Here is a 21,615-nt window from a genome sequence, read left to right as displayed (position 1 = left end):
AACTTCCGACAGTAACTTTCAAAGTAAAGCTCTTATTAATTAAGGTGCCACAAATATTGAAACTTTGGTTGTCAAATTGAATACACGTGTTAGGAATATTCGTTGACACTGAGTATTCGCAAGAGTTGAACATACAATACGTTTTACGGTACATTTCCTGAAACTACTGGGCAGCAACCTTTGTGTAGCTCTGCGCGCCACTTATTTATGTTTTTTTATTTTGAAGGCACATTACATAACTTCTGCTATGATAGCATTCATTATCCCTCTTAACTCCAAGTAACTTTACACCGTTTTGTGGCTGTTTAATCTATGGATACGGATCACACAGAGTACAACACAAATTCAGTAATCCCAAGAAAAAGTTATTGATAAATAAACTCTAACAGGGCATGCATGCATAGTGCCTCAAACAGTCTGGTTAAAAACACTCTGTGTGTGTGTGTGTGTGTGTGTGTGTGTGTGTGTGTGTGTGTGTGTGTGTGTGTGTGTGTGTGTGTGTGTGTGTGTGTGTGTGTGTGTGTGTGTGTGTGTGTGTGCGTGTGTGCGCGTGTGTGTGTTCTGTTGTTGAATTGAATTTACCTGCCTGGGTGATAGTGACTGTGAAACTTATAATTGTCTCACGCATTATTTCTAATTTCAGACCACTTCTAGCCAACATTATAAGGAACATTGAACTGTTGCTTGTTTCCCTGCATGGCACCGGTAATATAATACATCCATGCATGGGACCCCCCTGGAGCCCAATCAAGGACCCCCTGGAGATATTGGAGATGGAGAAGAGTGTGGTTGTGTGGTGGCGACATCTGCTGGGTGAACACTGCTATTGACATTAGTCATTCAGTTCAAGACAGCCTCTCTCCCTTCATGTTGTTTTTGTATGTATGGACCTTTTTCACAGCAGACATTTTTGACTTGTCATAGTAGGAAAAGCACAGCTGAAATTGATAACCTTAACGACGGCTCAGTTCCATCAAGTGTCCCAGTAAGATATTTCAGTGAGTCAGCATGCGCAATACCAGGACCTCTCCTAAGTGGAATGCAGCCATCATTAATGGTTTAATACCAGGACCTCTCCTAAGTGGAATGCAGCCATCAGTAATGGTTTAATACCAGGACCTCTCCTAAGTGGAATGCAGCCATCATTAATGGTTTAATACCAGGACCTCTCCTAAGTGGAATGCAGCCATCATTAGTGGTTTTGAATACACCTGTGCTTTTCCTACTATGACATATCAACATGTCTGCCGCGAAAAAGGTCTATTAATCAACAAATATAAAATAAATTGAAGATCAAATATCAAATCAACGCCATCCCCATGGTGCAATGATTCAAAACCTTTCTTTGGGATTAGAATTAGGGAGATTTTCTTCATGATGATCTAAGCTCAGAGGGATTTTGCTAATTCTGACTCTTACTTGTCATGTTTTGGTACCATAATATAAAGACTTGTAGTCTATAAATACCCCTCTATCTCAACATGTTGTCAAGCCAAAAGGCAGAAATGAAAAAGAATAAAGATTCAAAAGAGAATGATAATGAGTACATACATTGTATTCACCCATCTCAGAATGGACTGAAAGTCAAAACCTCCTATTTATTTGCAGTCGTTATGACACTTCTCTTGTTTGCTCATTTCATACAACGCGTGCAATCCCAAACTTCTGCTCTCCAATGTGATAAGATTATAAATATTTTTTTACCTCACATAGATCTACTTTTAAGGATGTACATTTTTGAAGGAAGATTGTTTTGAGACAGAAAGGCTCAAAAGAAAGACACAATATAGTTTTATTATTCTATCTTTCTAAAGCCCAAAATACATTCCTCTGGAGGATATTCATTTTTAAAATGCAAATCTCCTAGACTAAAAAAGTTAACAGTTAGGTTCATGGAGGAACTTTTTAACAGCTCTTTCTATCATGTCCTTGTTTATGATGAGGAACTCACTATTCTCTTCTGAAAATCTGCAAGAGCAAAATATGAGCAGGAAACATTTTTATTCACAAGGTCAGCTACGAAGAGTTACAGTACATCCAGCAAAACATGGAAATCAGCTAACACAAATCAGCATGCCTGGAAGGAAACATAACCACAATTCTCGAGCAGAATGTCAATATAAAACATGGTGGATGGCTTGAGATGATCAATGTAACAGCAAATGGGCCATTATTAGCTCAGCAGTTCATTTGGACCCAAAGTCCCAACCACACGCTGGATACACGGTAAATAGCTCTCATCATTCTTCACAATACGTAATTTCTTATACAGTGCCTTGCGAAAGTATTCGGCCCCCTTGAACGTTTCGACCTTTTGCCACATTTCAGGCCTCAAACATAAAGATATAAAACTGTAATTTTTTGTGAAGAATCAACAACAAGTGGGTCCCAATTATGAAGTGGAACGAAATTCATTGGCTATTTCAAACTTTTTTAACAAATAAAAACTGAAAAAGTTGGCGAAATTAACAATTTTCAGCACCCTTTTTACTTTCAGTGCAGCAAACTCTCTCCGAAGTTCAGTGAGGATCTCTGAATGATCCAATGTTGACCTAAATGACTAATGATGATAAATAGAATCCAGCTGTGTGTAATCAAGTTGTCTCCGCATATAAATGCACCTGCTCTGTGATAGTCTCTGGGCCGTAAAAGCCAGTAGAGAGCATGCATGAAACAAAAGGAACACGAGCCCAGGCAGGTGCGAAATACTGTTGTGGAGAAGTTTAAAGCCGGATTGGATACAAAAAGATTGCGCGAAGCTTTAAACATCCCAAGGAGCGCACGTGCGCGCGATAATATTGAAATGGAAGGAGTATCAGACCACTACAAATCACAATACAATCAGAAGACTGATCAGAGATGCAGCCAAGAGGCCCATGATCACTCTGGATGAACTGCAGAGATCTACAGCTGAGGTGGGAGACTCTGTCCAGGACATACAATATCAGTCGTGCGGTACACAAATCTGGCCTTTATGGAAGAGTGGCAAGAAGAAAGCCATTTCTTAAAGATATCCATAAAAGTGTCGTTTAAAAGTTTGCCAACCGCGGAGACACACCAAACATGTGGAAGAAGGTGCTGTGGTCAGATGAAACCAAAATCGAACTTTTGGCGAACAATGCAAAATGTTGTGTTTGGCGTAAAGCAACACAGCTCATCACCCTGAACACACCAACCCCCACTGTCAAACATGGTGGTGGCAGCATCATGGTTTGGGTCTGTTTTTCTTCAAAGCAAGGGACTGGTTAAAATGGTTGAGTGGGAAGATGGATGGAGCCAAATACAGGACCATTCTGGAAGAAAACCTGATGGAGTCTGCAAAAGACCTGAGACTGGGACGGAGAGTTATGTCTTCCAACAAGACAATGATCCAAAACATAAAGCAAAATCTACAATGGAATGGTTCACAAATAAACATATCCAGGTGTTAGAATGGCCAAGTCAAAGTCCAGACCTGAATCCAATTGAGAATCTGTGGAAAGAACTGAAAACAGCTGTTCAAACGCTCTCCATCCAACCTTACCGAGCTCGAGCTGTTTTGCAAGGAGGAATGGGCAAAAATGTCAGTCTCTCGATGTGCAAAACTGATAGAGACATACCCCAAGCGCAATTACAGCTGTAATCGTAGCAAAAGGGGGCTGCACAAAGTATTAACTTAAGGGGGCTGAATAATTTTGCACCCTATATTTCAGTTTTTTATTTGTTTAAAAGGTTTGAAATATCCAATAAATTTCGTTCTACTTCATGATTGTGTCCCACTTGTTGTTGATTCTTCACAAAAAATTACAGTTTTATATCTTTATGTTTGAGGCCTGAAATGTGGCAAAAGGTCAAAGTTCAAGGGGGCCGAATACTTTCGCAAGGCACTGTATCTTCTAGTTTCAAATTATGCAAAATGTGTAAAAAGAACATAGTTGATATGTTAGACATATACAGGGCTATTGCAGCTTGTATTGTTTTTAAAGGTGTTCATGCTATTGTGTCCACTCCTTGCAGCAGGATTTGAACTTGTCTTTATTTAGTTTTGTAAGAGTAGGGCAGTGCTAGGCACCTCAGGTTTATATACTGGCACCTGCCAGTATGGCAGGTATAGGACCAGCATGCACCTAGCCAGGTCCAGGAATATTACTTAGAACTAGAAAATGCATTTCCTGCAGAAAATGCATGCGAATGCTGAATAGCTCAAATGCTAAAGCTAAACTGGATTAATAGCTTAAATCCTTAAGAAGTTGAAATAGTGAGAATAGTTGGAAAAGTGGGAATGGTTTTAATTAGTATGAATTTCATTGACAAGTTGAATAACACCACTAATGTAAAAAAGATGTGGAATAATTAAAACATATATATTTAAATTTAGGTCTAAAGCTAAACTGGATTGCTGGTTAAAATGTGTAAGAAGAAGGTGAAGTTGTAGGAAGTGTGGAAAAGATTATTGTTTTAATTAATATAAATGTCTTGAAAAAGTTGAATAATAGCCATATTGTATGAAAGTTGAAGGTGTTACAACAGTGGCACAGAAGTGGCAAGCGAGCGACATCTGTAAGGCACATCGCACCACCACAGTGGCAATTTCTCGGCAGTTGAGAGACCCTGCCTCAATTTGTCGTCAACTAATCAGAAATTTGATTTCCTCTGAAAACCCACAAGATAAGTGTGATAAGTGATAAGATAAGGGAATACAACAGGGGACCTGAACAAATCCGGTTCTGTTATCTCAAGCGAGCATGGATGCCTGCCCAATCATAGCTGCCGTAAATCCGTTTTAATGGCAACAAGTAAACAGGGAGCAGTATTTTTTCTTGAATAACACCATAACGTTTCCGTCTCTCAGCCCATTTTATACACAGAATTCCTTAGCAAAATAATTTTGAAATTAAAATTATTTACTCATATGATGTTTAGGCTACATCATGTTTAAAGTGGTTTCATGGGCCAGCAACGCTGGATTAATGAATGTGTATGTACATCTTTCAACTTCTAGCAAGCATGTGACCTGAAGTGGTCTCTGATTGGTTTCTCATCCGGGATTAATTAACATTCCTGATGGGTATTTTTATGAAAGATATAGATTTTCAACTGAGGGAATTACGTATAGATTACGTATTTGTCGGCTTGTTGAGGCTGTGTTGCCAATGCGCACATCGATTTGAATTATGTTTTTATATATTTTATTTGCTCTCATGATCGCTTCCAGATCTTCAGATCTTGGTCCTGACTGATGGGGAAGTGATATTGATAAGCGTTGTGATTTACGCATCTACAGTGTCGTTTATTTTTTTGCCAGCTTTCCTCCTGTTTTAGGAAGCAGCGACTGCAGGGACGGACTGACAATCTGTGCGTTCTGGAAAAGTCCAGAACGGCCGTCCAACCGACGGCCGTCGGCACAAAAAAGCAAAGTCTATTAAAGCGATATTAACAGCCAACAGCAGGGAGCGCAAATACAATCACTTATATGCTACGTGTAAACATAAAACTGAAGAAGAAGAGTCGGCCTACATCATTAGACGTGAGTTAATTGTGCCAGGAGCAGGAAACATTGTAGGCTGCCTTTATCCCTATCTTAGCGAATTGCATAGTCAGCTCAACATGTGCATCATGATTATGAAAATGATCGTGCCATTTAGTGCTGTCAAACTTAAAGCGCCCATATTATGCTCATTTTCAGGTTCATAACTGTATTTTAAGGTTGTACCAGAATAGGTTTACATGGTTTAATTTTCAAAAAACACCATATTTTTGTTGTACTGCACAGCTCTCTCTCACTGCTGCAGATCCTCTTTTCACCTGGTTTCTGTTTTAGCTACAGAGTGAGACCTCTTTTCATCTTCTTCTTCTGTACTATCTTTGATTGCCAGGGCTCTCAAGTTTTGAAGACAGGCAAGAGTGACACTTCAAAAAAAAAAGATCATAGATTGGTGGCGGGTTGGACAAGTCGCAGGAATAGGGGTGTTTCATTAATATTATTATTATTATTAGTGTTTTTTTTGTTATTATTAATAATTGCTCAGATTTACACAACAAAATATTTGACACATGGCACTGACAATTAGACCAAATACAAAGTATTTATTCAATTTCTGTATGGTTACTTATGATAATGAGGGGATCTGGGGGTCCTCCCCCAGAAAATTTTGAGCATTAAACTCTTCATTTCCTGCATTCTGGTGAATTTGTATGCACCTATTTATACCTTGTTCTGAATCAATTTATGCTGGAAATCTTTATGTAAAGGTAAACATAGATTATAATCCAAATATAAAAACATAATGGAATATATTGCAGTTAGGCTCAGGCATTCTGTATTGCTTTCATCTATTTATTCTCCTGTAGATCGACTTTTCTAATTATATCTGAGTCAGCACACATGTAGCCTAGAGGCATCATTTACTCTTTCCTTTTGCATCTTTTGTTGAGGAAGTAACCTCCTTAAATGTGCATATGACAATTATTCACGTCAATGATACATTAATTCATTTTAATGACTTAACAAACCCCTGGACTGTAATATGATTTGTTAGAGCAAGATTTCTGCTCATGTTCAAAACTTTGTGCACATTCAAAATATCTCTTTTATCTGAGTTTTGGAGGAGTCGTGATACTTTGAGAAAAATAAAGTTATAATAGTCAATATATTTCAGAAAATAATCTACCTGCACCATAGTCTGCTGTGCATTACGTGATTGCTCTGCTGATAATGCTAGATCTACCTTCTGACAGACACAGAGCCACGTTTGGGTCTCTGGTCTCTGAATGAGCGAATGTTTAGGGAAGTGTCTGTATGCTTTGCTTTTTTTTCATTGGTTGTTGCATTAAATCTTACCCAGATAAAATAGTGCTATTTTCTGATTGGCTATTGTGTAGCCCCTTTCTTTTTTTTTGTTTGGCTGATAAGTGGCAGGCTCGACTTAGACATTAAAAATGTAAGCTACAAGCCGTGGCTTGGTCGCGGTCTATGGGCTTGGTAGCGTTGCATTTCCCCTGACTCGTTTCCTGGTTCTATTTCTCCATAAACAACATGAAATCAAGGAGAGGGTTAACTTTTCCTGCTACACATTTCCCACCGTGGTCAGAAAGAACAGGAGGAGACTCTCTCACTAGGACTCTAGAGTCGGTACTTGCTCCAAAGATAATCGCCGTCACTCTCTCACTTCTCCCTCTACCACACACTCCCCCCACACACACATGTGGCGCCGCTTACACACCAAGCGCACAAGCATAAACATCAGGCCACTTATGTAGACTACTGCAAGAGCTCTGCGTGGAGCCTCTGCACAACTGTAAAACGGCCAGACGCGCTTGATTCCTGCCGGTTCCATGGTGAGAGCGGCGCAGCCAGAGAAATTTTGGGCGCTGCGGCATATTCAATTTATTATAAATAATTTTTACGCGTGAGAAATACAATGTGTGGCGGGAGTGCGTGACAAAAGACCGAAATGAGTGACTGTCACACTCAATGCGTGACACTTGAGAGCCCTGGATTGCACTCGCACATGTGCAGTAGTTCAGATGTAGATCATGTCAGCTAGCTAACTCTAGAGACAGTAAAAGAAAGCCTGTTTCTCCAACTTCAGTCAGTTACAAGGCAGGATTAGCTGGGAGACTTCTAAATGAGGGCGCACATGTAAGTAGTTCTTTTGTAGATTATGGTGAACTTGTGTGTGTTGTAGCAGTGCTTTGCTATTGAGAACGACGTAGCATGCTAGCGTTAGCGTTAGCATGCTAATGCTAACGCTACGAGCTAATGGTTGTGGTTAGCCAGCTCATTTCGGACTGTGACGTCACAGTCCGAGGCCGATTTTGAACAGCTCACCAGGAGACTGAAAGCAGGACACATTCAGAAACCGTATCTCACTCAAAACAGCATGGATGGATTTTTTTCAAAGTTTGTATGTGTGTGGAAGCACCAGAGACACAAAAGAACACCCCAAATCCCAGAAAGTGTTTTTTTCATAATATGGGCACTTTAACGTATTTAATAATTTTTAGGTTAGGTTAATTTGAAACATTAAACGCGTTAGAAATGAATCGCGGGTTGACCGCGATTTTACTTGGTTGTATATGAGAGGTTGTAGTGAGCTCACTTTTGCTGCTAGGATGAAGACTATGGTATTAAATTAACAGGAAAACATCAGGCATGCATTGGTACCACTCTAAACGTGCTAACAAACAGGGAAGGGGGCTAAATAATTCACCAAATTTAACCAAAAGTTTAACCAAAACATCCTAGCATGCACTGTCTGTCTTCCATCAGAGTGCAGTTTTTCCTCGTTTTTCATATTTGCGTTTACTGTTGTGGAACTGGCAAAGATCTGGGGCCTGTTTCACAAAAGCAGAATATATAAATCCAGGATAACTGATAAAGCGAGGCTTGACCTAGTCTAATCTGTGCATCCTGGCTTGGTGCGTTTCACGAAGGCCAAGCCAGGCTGAGGAGGAGCGACTAGGTCGAGCCAGGCTGAAGTCATTCAGATAGATGCGCGTCCACGGCTTTCCTCAAAAGACCGCGAGGTCGATCACAGATTTACTGATGCCAAAATGGAGAATACGCGTTGTAGGCCTACATACTTTATACAGAGTGAGCAGCAGCTTCTTGTGGAAGTATGATGACGTGAAACACATTATTTGTATAAAAAGAAAAGAAACACAGCCGCTGTAATGAAACAGCGAGAGAAAGCGAGGCAGACGATCACGGACCGACTGAATGCGTAATTGTAGCCTAAACATATACATTAACTGACCACTGCTCTGAACTGAAACCGTCATAATCATTCCATTCAAGGATTAGGCTACTAATCATTTTCACAAATTAACAGTTGTACTCTTTGCCTTAAAAGTAAGCAGAAGATAATGTTACTCAGGAAATTTACAATGAAGATCAATTTTCTTCAACGCTAGAATGTGATGCGTAAATATCTCTTTCACTCTGTTCCTCCCTCTCTCTCTCATGGGCTAAAATATAAGTTTCCTAAGTCATATTAACTTCCACTGCTCGCTTTTAATGCAAAGTGTACAACTGTTCGTTTTTGCAAATGACAGTGACTCATTGAATGGTTTCAGTTAAGAGCAGTATTTCATAAATGTATATTTTTAGACTATCATTCAGTCGGTCCGCTATTATCTGCCACGCTTTTTCTCGCGTTTCATTTTTTTTATTTTTTATAGAGGCCGAGTTTCGTTCTCTACATATTATATGCCTTGCTCCCTGTATATATGGACATAGAAAATAAAGACACTGAAGAAATTGGACTCTAAAATCTAGAAGCTATGAAGATAATTAAGTGATAAATTCCATGCACACTGTAAACATGAATGGAACAGAGTGATATTCATCAGTTATTTCCCCCCAAATATAAAGTCAAAAATCATTGAGGGGTCCTCTCCCTGTTGTTACATGAATGTACAGTAGCCTACATCACCAGATAGGTACTGGTCCAGTGAACTAAGACTATAATTTAGGAGGATTGTACAATTAGGATATGTTCTTAAATTGTACAATCCTCCCAAATTATATTCCCAGTTTACTGGACAACATAAATTGTGTGCTAAGAATGCCAAATACAATGCACATGAAAGTGGAACAAACATGATGCTTATTGTTAAAGAATTAAAAAAAAATGAATCAACGAAAATGATTCAAGGTGCATTGGTCAACTATAGAAATGTACAGCATTGTATGTATTGCCCTTAGTAACAGACTTCATTTAAAACACATTTGAAATGTTATCAGCCTTTTCTAATTATCTCAACAACTGCCATAATATATTCATCAAACTTCTAATATGAACAGCAGTCTTCATACAGCAATATAACAGTGAATGAATAATTATAAATAAAAAAAATAATGGTCACAACTTTAAATAATAACAGTACTTAAATAAACAGCAAAATGCACCTGCTGTATTTTAATCCAGGCTGATAATAACAATAGGGTAAAACCAGTGCTGGGTGATCAGAAAAGGCTCCAGGATTAAATAAATCCTGACTGTTAGCCTGGTCAGGAGCAGGCTAGCTGTACAGAATAAATCTCCATGGTGATTTATGTGCCTCCGCTTTCGTGAAACCGAATCAAGGCTTAATTCATCCAGGATAACTGGGAAATCCCGGCTTAATCCCTTATCTTGGTTTTGTGAAACAGGCCCCTGGTGGTTGTTTGTGAAAGCTTCACAGACAACATTGATAGGGCCTAGTCATTTTCATCATTCCACAGCCTTAATATGAATCAAAAGTGTTAAATAACTTTGAGAAAATATTAGGTATATATATATAGGTTATTCAATGCTAATCCTTTAACACAAAGCAACACATGCTATATATATTTATATTTGAATAGTTATAGTATATAGTAACTAACACTGTTGGTATAGACCTGAAACTACACTAATCTAATCCCCATGTTCAGGTACAGCAAGTAGCCTACTTTATCTCTGAAAGTGTTGTCAGTAATACTCTGTACTGTTTTATAATAACAAGTTTGTCTAATTTGGGGTTTCTGTAGCCAGTGACATTTCATTATTTGTATTTTATTTTCAATGCAGATGTAATGGCATTGAAGGCTGAGGCTTCATTAATAAACACAACCCCAATTCTCATAATTGGTTTTGATGTTACTTGCTGTGAATACCTCTACAGTATTGTGGCATAGTATCACGACTTCCTGGCTAGTCTGTTGTGCACGGCTACGGGCGAATGGCCGGATGATGGGCCTATTTGGGAGAAAGTCCAGGGCTGTTTTTTAGCCCCAGTCCGTCCCTGATTACACCCAACATGTTTATGTCCATTCCGGTGTCCTGTAGGAGTGTATTTGCTCACTGGGAATGAACAGCAATCACATTCCTTTCTGTATGAGCACTTTGACCAGAGTCCTCAGGGATTCCTTCGTTGGAGAAAAATCCAAGACCTGCATGGTATGTTAAAACTCCATACTTGTGCCCATATAGAGGTTTACTCCTCAAAGCAGCGGGGCCCAGGTTCGACTCCGACCTGTGGCCCTTTGCTGCATGTCATTTGCCTTCTCTCTCCCCTTTCATGTCTTCAGTTGTCCTATCAAAATAAAAGGCAGAAAATGCCCAAATTGTTTTTTTTGAAAAACAACATACCCGACTTACTTTAAGTTTGGCATACAGTGTATTATGGTCTGTATACATTGTAATGGTTGATGCAGATTCACACCAAACAGCACAAACTCTGTTGTGAATAAGTATGTATGGGTTTAAGTACAGAACATATATTGTCCCTTCTCTTATTTCATAGATTGCTATGGTGTCTCCAGGCATGACTTCATGTGAATACACAATGAACACACTACGTTATGCTGATGGGTACATATGTATCCTATGGAGTTTGACTTAATTCCATTTGTGTTTTGTGTGAAAAACTCCTACATTTCAATATGAAAAGAATATCATGCCTGGGAAGATAAAACTTGAAACATTTTTCCGATCTTTGGCAGAGTGAAGGAACTGAATGGTTCAAGGTCAACAGAGAAGCTAAGGCACAAGAGCCTATACATGGCTCAACAGAGGTCAGCTTGCACAAGATCAGTCCTAAATCATAATTAATATTTATATCATCTGCATAATTTGCTAACGTTTTTGCCGTTTGCTTTTGTGTATTGTAGGAATCTGGCGTGGATGCCAGTGTATATGATGCCATATCGCAAGTGGCAGAGCTGGAGGTCTATGTACAGTTGCAGGTAGTTTTTCTTAAGTCGGCTCTTCTTTACAGCATACAGTAATAGTGATAATCCTTTATGTATTTTATTTTTATTTTTTAAATCTGCTTATTAAGTCCTGAAACTTGTTTCTCAGACGGCCAAGGAACTCTTCAATGCATTGAGCCAAACCTATTACAATATTGAGGAAATACTCCCTGACCTGACGGATCATGCAAATAAATTAATGGGTTTGTACAAACCACAGCTTGATCTTGTTTGTTTTTGTCCGTTTAGCAATTTACTACAAAATAAATCAAATGCAATCTTATTGGACTGCTATGGAATATAACACAGCAAACCGTACAAATCTTCTCACTGAGGCTTGGACCAGATGAGAATGCTTTTGTGGAAAAAAAAATAACACCAAGTTAAATAAAAATGTTGAATGTTTGGGTATGAGCGTTTCCTGGATTCAAATGGCGTCTATGTAGTAGTTTGGGGGCAATGATAGTCTGTATGGTCTTTCTCAAATCTAGCAAACCTGTGATTACTGCATGCTGAACAGGGGAGACACAGGAGACTCCTTGTGCTGACTAGATCAAATGTCATGAGATCAAGTGCCAGGACACAACTGCACTAGTAAAGGACCAAAATCTGTGTGGATACATGTTTTACTTTTATTTTTTTTTAATTATGGTGTATCTGTCATCCACAGACACCGTACAGGCTTTGCAGACTGCTGTGGAACAGAGCATGGCATGGCAAAGCTACTGAGAAGAACCCACAGACTTACTCACAAAGTGTTTTATTAAAAATGTCTAAGCAGCTTGATTTAAATGTTTAAGAACTGTATTAAATCATTGAAAATGTTTCAAGTCTTGTAAGAAACTACTTTGGGAACTACTTGTATATATTGTTAGATGCAGCACTTTTCACTGTGGATGTTTTCATGTCTTACCAGGACTATTCAGCAGACATGGAGGACTCGAGTCACATGACTTGACTCGAGTCGCAAATTTTAGGACTTGAGACTTGCTTGATTAACATTCATAAAAGACTCGACTTGACTTTGACTTGATATTCATGACTTGACACTTGCCTTAGACTTGAGTCAAATGACTTGAAATTACTTGATTTTCTTTTTAATAAAAATATGTTTTCCCCCTCTGATATTGAGGAGGAGTTAACTTTACAATTTTAGTGCTGTTGCATGCGCAGGAACCGGGCGCGGCGGCAGACCGTCAGTAAACAACACTGGCTATGGTAACTTAACGTCATGGATCCCTCTCATGGGCGCCGATACCGTGGGTGCTCCGGAGCTCGAGCACCCACGGAAAATACTGACCACCCACGTGTGCCAGACTGCCATTTCATTTTTACATTAATCTAAAATTAAACACTGCAGTTGTGGAGAGTCTGTCATAGTGTGATTGGTTATGTCGGTGGCATTGATTCTTAATTTCCCACGAAGCTGACCGAGGTTACGTGCCAGTTAAACTTTTCATCTCCAATCCTATCTGTATTTGTGAGAAGTGGCGCTGTCCATAGCCTATAGGCCTACTTTACGGCTTTATTATGGCGTGTGTGTTCGTGTCGGCCGCTGTCCATAGCCTAAGGTTCTGAAACACTTTTTTTAAAGGGTGTGCGCATGTGAGCACCCACGGAGGAAAACATAAATCGGCGCCTATGTCCCTCTGCACAGAAAATAATAAAGTTTGGCTATAAGGATTACACATCTGACCAGGCAAAGAAAAAAACTAAAGGCAGTTTGCAAGGTCTGCACTACAAAAATTTCCGACGTCGAATTTCATCAGACACTTCAAATCGGGAGAGATTCGGGTTCCAGTCCCCATATTCAGCTGAACCACTATTTGGATGTTTGTGATGGACAGAACTCCCTTCAGTTTTTGGCCATGAATAAGCACACCCTCCCCTCTTTGTTCAAGGTGGCGGTAAGAGCGAATAAAACTAGGCACACATACACACACAACACAAACTGCTCTCTCTCTCTCTCTCTCTCTCTCTCTCTCTCTCTCTCTCTCTCTCTCTCTCTCTCTCTCTCTCTCTCTCTCTCATAAACACACACACATGCAGACGTAAGTATGTGAATAAAGCTAGAGACACATACAACACACTCTGCACTCTCACACACACACGCACATGCACTCACCAATATTAATAACTTTTCACTCACTCTTTCTCAAACACGCACACATTCACTCACAGATACACTGACAAATATCGACATATACTTTCCATTCTATGTGATAAGCAAAGGTGGTGGGATTCAGCTCCTCTTAAAGAATATGTTTTGTTCTTTAAGAGAAAGAAAGGTTAAAGGATGTGTTTCTGTCTCATAAAAGTGAGGCATGTTTGAAGAATATTATTTGACTTAGGAACCATTATACTTGAATTGTTTGAAGGAATTTCATGATTTGATGTCATGTTTGAGGCATATTGAACAATGTTGATTTATTGTTGGCCTAATATCAGTTTTAGACTGTGCTTTTTTATCTGTGTTAATTTAAACTCTTCAGATGTATGTGGACGCAATGTCTTTTGAATATTGAGTAAAAAATGCAAATAAAACTCCAGCAGTTCATAATCACTGTCTTTAGCTTGTTTAAAAATTTAAACTTTTGTAAGACTTGACTTGCTTGACCAAAGCTATGACTTGACTTGACTTGCTTGATTGTCACAAAAAATGACTTGGACTTGCTTGAGACATGAAGGTTAAGACTTGAGACTTGCTTGTGACTTGCCCATGTGTGACTTACTCCCATCTCTGCTAGTCAGGCACCCAAAACAATGACCACTTTTTTTACACTAATGTGAAATTCAGATAACTAGGAACATTACTAAAGTACTGTACTTAAAGTGATGGTTCGGAGTAATTTCACCCTAGGGTCCTTTGCACCATGACCTCGAGCCAAACACCCCCCCAGAAGCTTTTTTCACCTGGGTCGAACATTGGGAGAGTTAGCGTAGAGTAGCGTTAGCCGCTGAATAGCTTAGCGCAGAAGTACTTTAAGTAAAATTTTAGGTACTTTGCTTCTACTCACTTTGTACTTCTTATGTCACATTTATCAACTGTAGTTACTTTACATGTTTACATACAAATAAATGATGGTGTAATAATATAGATTAAGATTAAATTGATTTGGTACCCGGGGCAAATGTTTAAGCTACCCAGCAGATATAGTAGTTAAAAGAACCTCTACCTTTACCAGCTTTAACATAAAGGGATGTATACATTATGCATAAATTGATATAATCTAAATAATATAGAGAATCTGCTTAATGAGTACTTTAAGTATATTATATACTATGTATATATACATACATAATTAAAAAAATAGTTTGGTAGGAGTACATGCCCAGGGCTTAACATTAACATTTCAGAAACAGAATAGACATTTACAGAAATGTGTACACTACTGGTCAAAAGTTTTATAACACCACAATTTTTCCAGGTTTTCATTGAAATTCATGGAGTTCAATGTCTTATTGTACTCTGAAATGAAAGAATAGAACAAATGAACAATTTAAGTTAAAAAAAGAAATCATGGAATCAATTTATAAACAAATGTATTCTAAATTTTTGACTCATCAAAGTAGCCCCCTTTGGCAGATATAACAGCTGAACACACTCGTGGCATTCTTTCTACAATGGAAATCAAATATTCTTCAGAAAGTTCTTCCCAACTCTGTTGCAGAAGTTCCCATAAATGTGTGGCACTTGTAGGTTGCTTTGCTTTCACGTTTCTGTCCAGTTCATCCCAAACTAGCTCAATGGGGTTTAAGTCTGGTGACTGTGCTGGCCACTCCATGTTTTTAAGCTTACCATCTTGTTCTTTTTTCTTAAGGTAGTTCTGGCATAGCTTGGACTTGTGTTTTGGGTCATTATCTTGCTGTAGGATGAACCCCTGACCAACTAGGTGCATACCAGAGGGTACTGCATGGCACTGCAAAATGCTGTGGTAGCCGTTTTGGTTCAGGGTGTCTTTCACTCTATACAAATCACCGACCCTGGATCCAGCAAAACAGCCCCAGACCATCATGCTTCCTCCTCCATGTTTGACAGTTGAGATGTCACACACTGAGGAACCATCCTTTCGCCTACTCGATGGCGTACAAAAATCCTGCGTGATGAACCGAAGATTTAAAATTTTGATTCATCAGTCCATAACACCTTCTTCCAGTCTTCAGTAGTCCATTGACGATGTTTCTTGGCCCATGCAAGCCTCTTTTTCTTATTCTGACGTCTTAGCAATGGCTTTCTTGCTGCAACTCGACCTATCAAACCTGCAGCTCGAAGTCTTCTCTTTACAGTTGAAACTGAGACTTACTTATTACGACCACTATTAAGCTGCGGTTGAAGCTGTTGTCCTGTGAGCCGCCTATCACGCAAGCTGTTGACTCTCAGAAACTTGTTTTCTGATTCTGTTGTGGCTTTGGGTCTGCCAGACCTCTTCCTGTCAGAGTTTCCCCCAGTTTCTAAGTGCCTTTTGATGGTGAAGAATACTGTACTCACTGACACCTTGACCTTCTTCGCAATTTCTCTGTAGGAAAGACTGACATTCTTAAGTCTTATGATGGTCTGTCTCTCTTCCATTGTTAATTGCCTTTTTCCCTCCATTTTTATAGCAACCCACTACTTTCTGCAGTACAATACTGTTTAAATAATGCTCACGAGGGTATGGTACCACAGTGCGTTCCAACAATACTTTTATACAGAGGGGGTTGTAAGTAATCCAGACAAGTTGGAACACCTGTGGGAATTCACCGTTCACAAAAGCCACGCCCCCTAGTTACTGTTACTACGCCCGTCAAACAATTGAGAACCAGACACATAGCCATGGCTGGGTTGAGCTCCATACCTATTGGTATACGTGATTGGTTTTGGAGTAATGCAACAGACATATCCTCCAGGGCACGACAGAAAGGGCTGCAATATGCAGTGGAGGGATATGTTCAAAATGTTAAAATAAGCAAAGACGGGAATATTACAACAATCGAGGCAAAGGTGTACCCATATTGTTCTATATCTATGGGTGTACCGGTCTCAGTCCAAGAATGAGAAACCTCACGAGCTGTTCTTGCAATGCAACCAGCACAGCCTTGTGAACCAGTCATGTTCCTGCACTGCCGGGTAAGTAGCCTAAGTTTTAAATTTTAAATATTTTCCCAGCCAACATTCTCTGTCATGCGTCAGACCTAACAAAGATTCAGTTTCTACCTGTTCTATCAGAGGTATGACAGGTTAGCTATACTAGCTAAGCTAAGGATGACGACCAGCCTAAACAAGTAACGTTAGCCTACAGTTTCCCCACCTCTCAAGTTTAACCTTTCATCATCGCATATGTTCTACGTGTCTTTAAACATTTCATACTGCATGTCACAGCTCTTATCACCGAATTCATAGTTTACCCACCTCTTAACCCTTAATCAGTGTTAAAAAAGGACAATGTTTAGGTTGTTTGGGGTAGGTTTGTACCCCAAAACAACAAAAAAGATGAAGAATCTTCCACAAGCCAACCTCAACAGTGGCACAAAGCCAGAGGGAAAAAGATATCTGGGCAACCAGTGTTCAACCTGGTGGTCGCCAAGGCCAAAGTCAGCCGCAAGCGTAAGCCTATAGTGTCTAATTATACCCACAATAAGTACGTTTTTACTCTCTGTATACTCTACATTACCATCAATATTAAGAATGTATGTTCGTTTGCTGTGTAGCATAGACATTCCCAAGATCTTGAGGATGTTTTTCTATTATAGGAAAGTTCTAGGGACAGACATATATGATCTACTGAGGGAGATGACAGATGCACCCATAAGCTACCTTGTAGATAGAACCGCACCTATGGTAGAAGTTGGAGGCAAGAAGTATGCAATAGGTAGTGGTCTAAGCCACCAGGTGAGATGATTAATAGAATAACAAAACACAATATTCCCTGCACATGTTTTAGCGTTTATTGTGTCATAACGTGCACACAGTACAATTTCATTTCAGTAAGATTTCATAAATGAATATACATATGGAGATAATTCCCTGATCAGTGCGCTAATTTAAGAATGTGTGGCTGGAAGTTAGAAAGTATGCTAACCACATACCAGATCTGATTAATAAGACACAATTTTAAACTTTTTGATTTTAGCAATGGACCTCTCAACGTGCACCCTGTGCTTTGCAATGCGCTTTGTTGCCAGCAGCCTCGCAAAAGGTGGAAGATTTAACTGCAGTCCGATTGCTTTAATGTCTTCCTCGATCAAAAACCCTTTATCGGCCATTAAGCCATCCCCTCTTTGTAAATAGCCATTCTCAATCATTTTCTGCAATAGTGAGATGATACCGCACTGTCTGACAATCTCCTTGTCTGACATGGAACCTGTGAGAAAAACACAGTGCCACGGGGGTCACATGCAACTAAAGCTTTGAGGGTATTGGTGCTTTTGTAGTTAGAAAAGCTCTGGCTTTGTAGAACAAGTGAGGTTGGCCTCTCAATTCTGAGCTCGGTGCAGTCTAATATGGCGAATGTGGTTGGGTAGTCAATTTTGTAGGCAGCAGGCATGTTCTGGGTAATGATATCCCTGTGTGGCCAAATTGGCAATTCACCCAAAACATCGAACATATAGTCAATCCAGGCTTTGAAGAAATTGATGACTTCCCCAACTTTCCTCTGCCACCCCAACCCACGAATGTCTGTACAGTTCTGGATGAACAGGCCACACGTCACTACACAGAACTTAGCATTACCATGCCTGATTCCATAGCACTAGAGCGTGAAACAAGGGAACAAAACACAAACCAGCTGTGGTTCCATGCAAGGTCTGGCCGAATAACATCGACCTCTTTTAAAAGAATCTGCTCTAGGAGAGCAGATCAGGAAAGTCTCGCTGCAAACTTAAAGAGTGGCACAAAAGTGCAGACTAAGGCAATGAGAAGAGGTGTAGTACTAGAGCCCATAGCTGCAACACAGTACACAAAGCTTACAGGCAATGTAGTATATCCATGTGGCTTTGTTGTGAACCCACATTCCCCACATCTTGGTACATCGCCTGATCGTAAGGTCATAGAAAGAGGAGAGCGTAAAAGCCCAAGCTATGGGCTTTTAGAAATCAAGGGCCCATCCAAGGAGAGCTTTGTACAGTGTCCCTACCTTTCCAAGCAGACAGATGGCAGCTACAAATTAAAAGTGAGTCATGCTTATCATTACCAAATAATGGGGCAGCTTGGGCTCAAAGGAATATCATGGTGTGACTTCTTTGTGAAATGTGAGGAAGACTACCACCTTGAGAGGATACACTTTGATGTAGCAAAATGGGAGCAGATGAAAAACAAGCTTGATGTTTTTCATTCAATTTTGATTACTACATTGCATCAACATAAAATCACTTACAACTGTCAACAACACACTCTTGAGTGTCTTCTGCCTCGATGGTGCTGGAAGTGGAGGCATCTTGCAAACTGAATCTGCAATCATTTAACTTTTTAATCCATATATTTATTTATATGGATTGTGCTAAATAGTTTTGGACACTGTTACAAAAAAGAATAAAACATGTAACTTGCAATCAAACGGGCTATGTGTATGCACTTTTGAATGAAACAGGGTGTGGGGTGCACACAACACAAGACTTATGTGGGTTTCAGATCAAAAAGTAAACTAAGGATAACTACCATTACCACACATTTCTTCAAAACAACTCAACTTTTTTGCAGAAAAGCAGCTTTTTTTAAAATCAATTGCATGCTTAGGAATAATAACCTACAACCTACCGTTCTGTTGGTGGCTTTCGACAGCCTCCTAGATGTTCTCTTTTCGGGTTAGGCACTTGAACAGCCTGTACAGGGTTGGGATGCTCCGGTGTAGGACTCCCGTTCATAAAATGCTATAAAGATTAAAATACAATAAGTTCAAAATCGCCTATTGGGACCTTAATACACAGTATGCTAGATGGAACCACAACTGTTAAATTCAGTTTTACAGATTTTATAGCCTCCAGTGACCGTCAACCTCTTGCTAAATTATCGGTGTCGATAGCAACATGTACTTGACAGGCTAACAGCTATCAGGCTACCTGAATTTCCTACGGAATAATAAAGTATCTAATGTTCTAACTTTACTACTTTCGATAATAATGCTATATAGAACCACAACTGTTAACTTAAGTCCAGTTTTACAGATTGTAACTGTTATGTACTTAGCTACTTAAACTACTTATTGATAATTGATATAAGTTAGCTCGCTAGCTTTACTTACCTTAGAGCAGACATATGTATGCTTATTAATCTTCGAGGCATTTAGCTGTGAGTGAGGTCTCCCACACTGCTTAAGTCATTGTCGGCATCTTTCTGCTTGGGTCTTGGGCTTTGGAAAGGCGAAAAAAGCGACCCCTCCCTCTAAATGTTTGGGGTACCTGGTGTCAGACTTGCAGATGCCATAGGCGCATCGTTTCACCATCTTGCTGAAATCGCAATGTTTGACGGAGCTCCTTCTCCTTAGTTATAGTTGCTGAGCTAGGATTGGACGAGGACCGTTCGAGGGCGGGGTTTTGCGAACGGTCAATTGGTAGCACCAACTTTCAAAGCTTGATCAACCTCCATTGCTGCAGAACAGCTTTACATTGTTAAGGCCTTTTTGTAAAATTCTGAAATGTACATTATTTTTCAGTTTTGGGTAACATTATTTTTCAGTTTTGGGTTCAGTTTAGGTTTTTTAACCTCAGGCAGTTCACCACTTACCTTTTGTACCATTTCAAGCTATTCATTGGACTTGAACTGCTAAAATTTCAATACAAAATTGGGGTGTTCTAAAACTTTTGACCAGTAGTGTATGTTGGTACATGGAGACACGAACCTACACCGGACCCTACGCCGTAGCCTGTCGTGCAGCTCTTGAAAAATGTAACTTGTAAATGTAAAAATGTCGCTCGGCTGTGGCTTGGTAGCATTGCATTTCCCCCCCCGACTCATTTCCTGGTTCTCCTTCTCCATAAACATGAAATCAAGGAGAGGGTTCACTTTTCCTGCTACAGATTTCTGTGATTTGTTTCTCTCACTATGACTCCAGAGTCGCTACTCGCTCCGAAGATAATCACTGTCTCTCTCTCTCCCTCGATCTAACACACACACACACACACACACACACACACACACACACACACACACACACACACACACACACACACACAAACACACACTCTGCTATTCTCTCTTAAAAGAGATTGATGCACACACCAACGCACAAGTATACTTCAGGCCACTTACATAGGCTACGCCGAAAGATCTGCGTGGAGCTTCCACAAAACCATAAATCAAGCTTAGGTTTACAGCCAATCCAACCCACTGTAACTGTAGATAAAAACAAATGTCCTAAAAATACTTAAAAAAAGGTGAGGGGGCAACTTAGGCCCAGTGGGGCACCAGGCTAGCAATACACTGGGGGAAACCCTGCAGTGCTTGAAATCAAGATAACTGTACCTTTGTGTTCCATAGTGAAGTGATATCCAGGTGTGGTTTAATGGTCTCAATGTTGATCGTCTGCTCTGGGCGACACAACTCCCGTGTCAGCTAAAACCGAGAAACATTTGAAACAGTGGCAATTTAGTTCAATGTTAGCTTCACATGAAAGATACAAAACTTTGAGTTGTCTATTTCCTCATTCAGTACCTGAGCCCTGAGGCCAAAGCTCAACAAACACCTCTGTCTGGGATTAAGAAGCTCTGGGACAATCCTGGTGATTGCTTTCACAAAGTCATCCAGCAGCCCATAATTTGCCACAACTTTGTTCTGGATGGTTTCCCAGATGTATGCACAGAGCAGCCGAAGGGGAGGGACCAGGAGGGGCAGACAGGGCAGGGGCAGAGGGGCATCTAGATAATGAGAGATTCATGATCAAGTTCTTTTTTTTTTTTTAGGTATATGCTATTCTCACATTACCAGACCTTCCTCCACAGCGCTG

This window comes from Perca fluviatilis, chromosome 21 (assembly GCF_010015445.1).
Source record: "Perca fluviatilis chromosome 21, GENO_Pfluv_1.0, whole genome shotgun sequence".
Taxonomy (NCBI): Eukaryota; Metazoa; Chordata; class Actinopteri; order Perciformes; family Percidae; genus Perca; species Perca fluviatilis.
Note: the sequence above shows the minus strand (reverse complement) of the source record.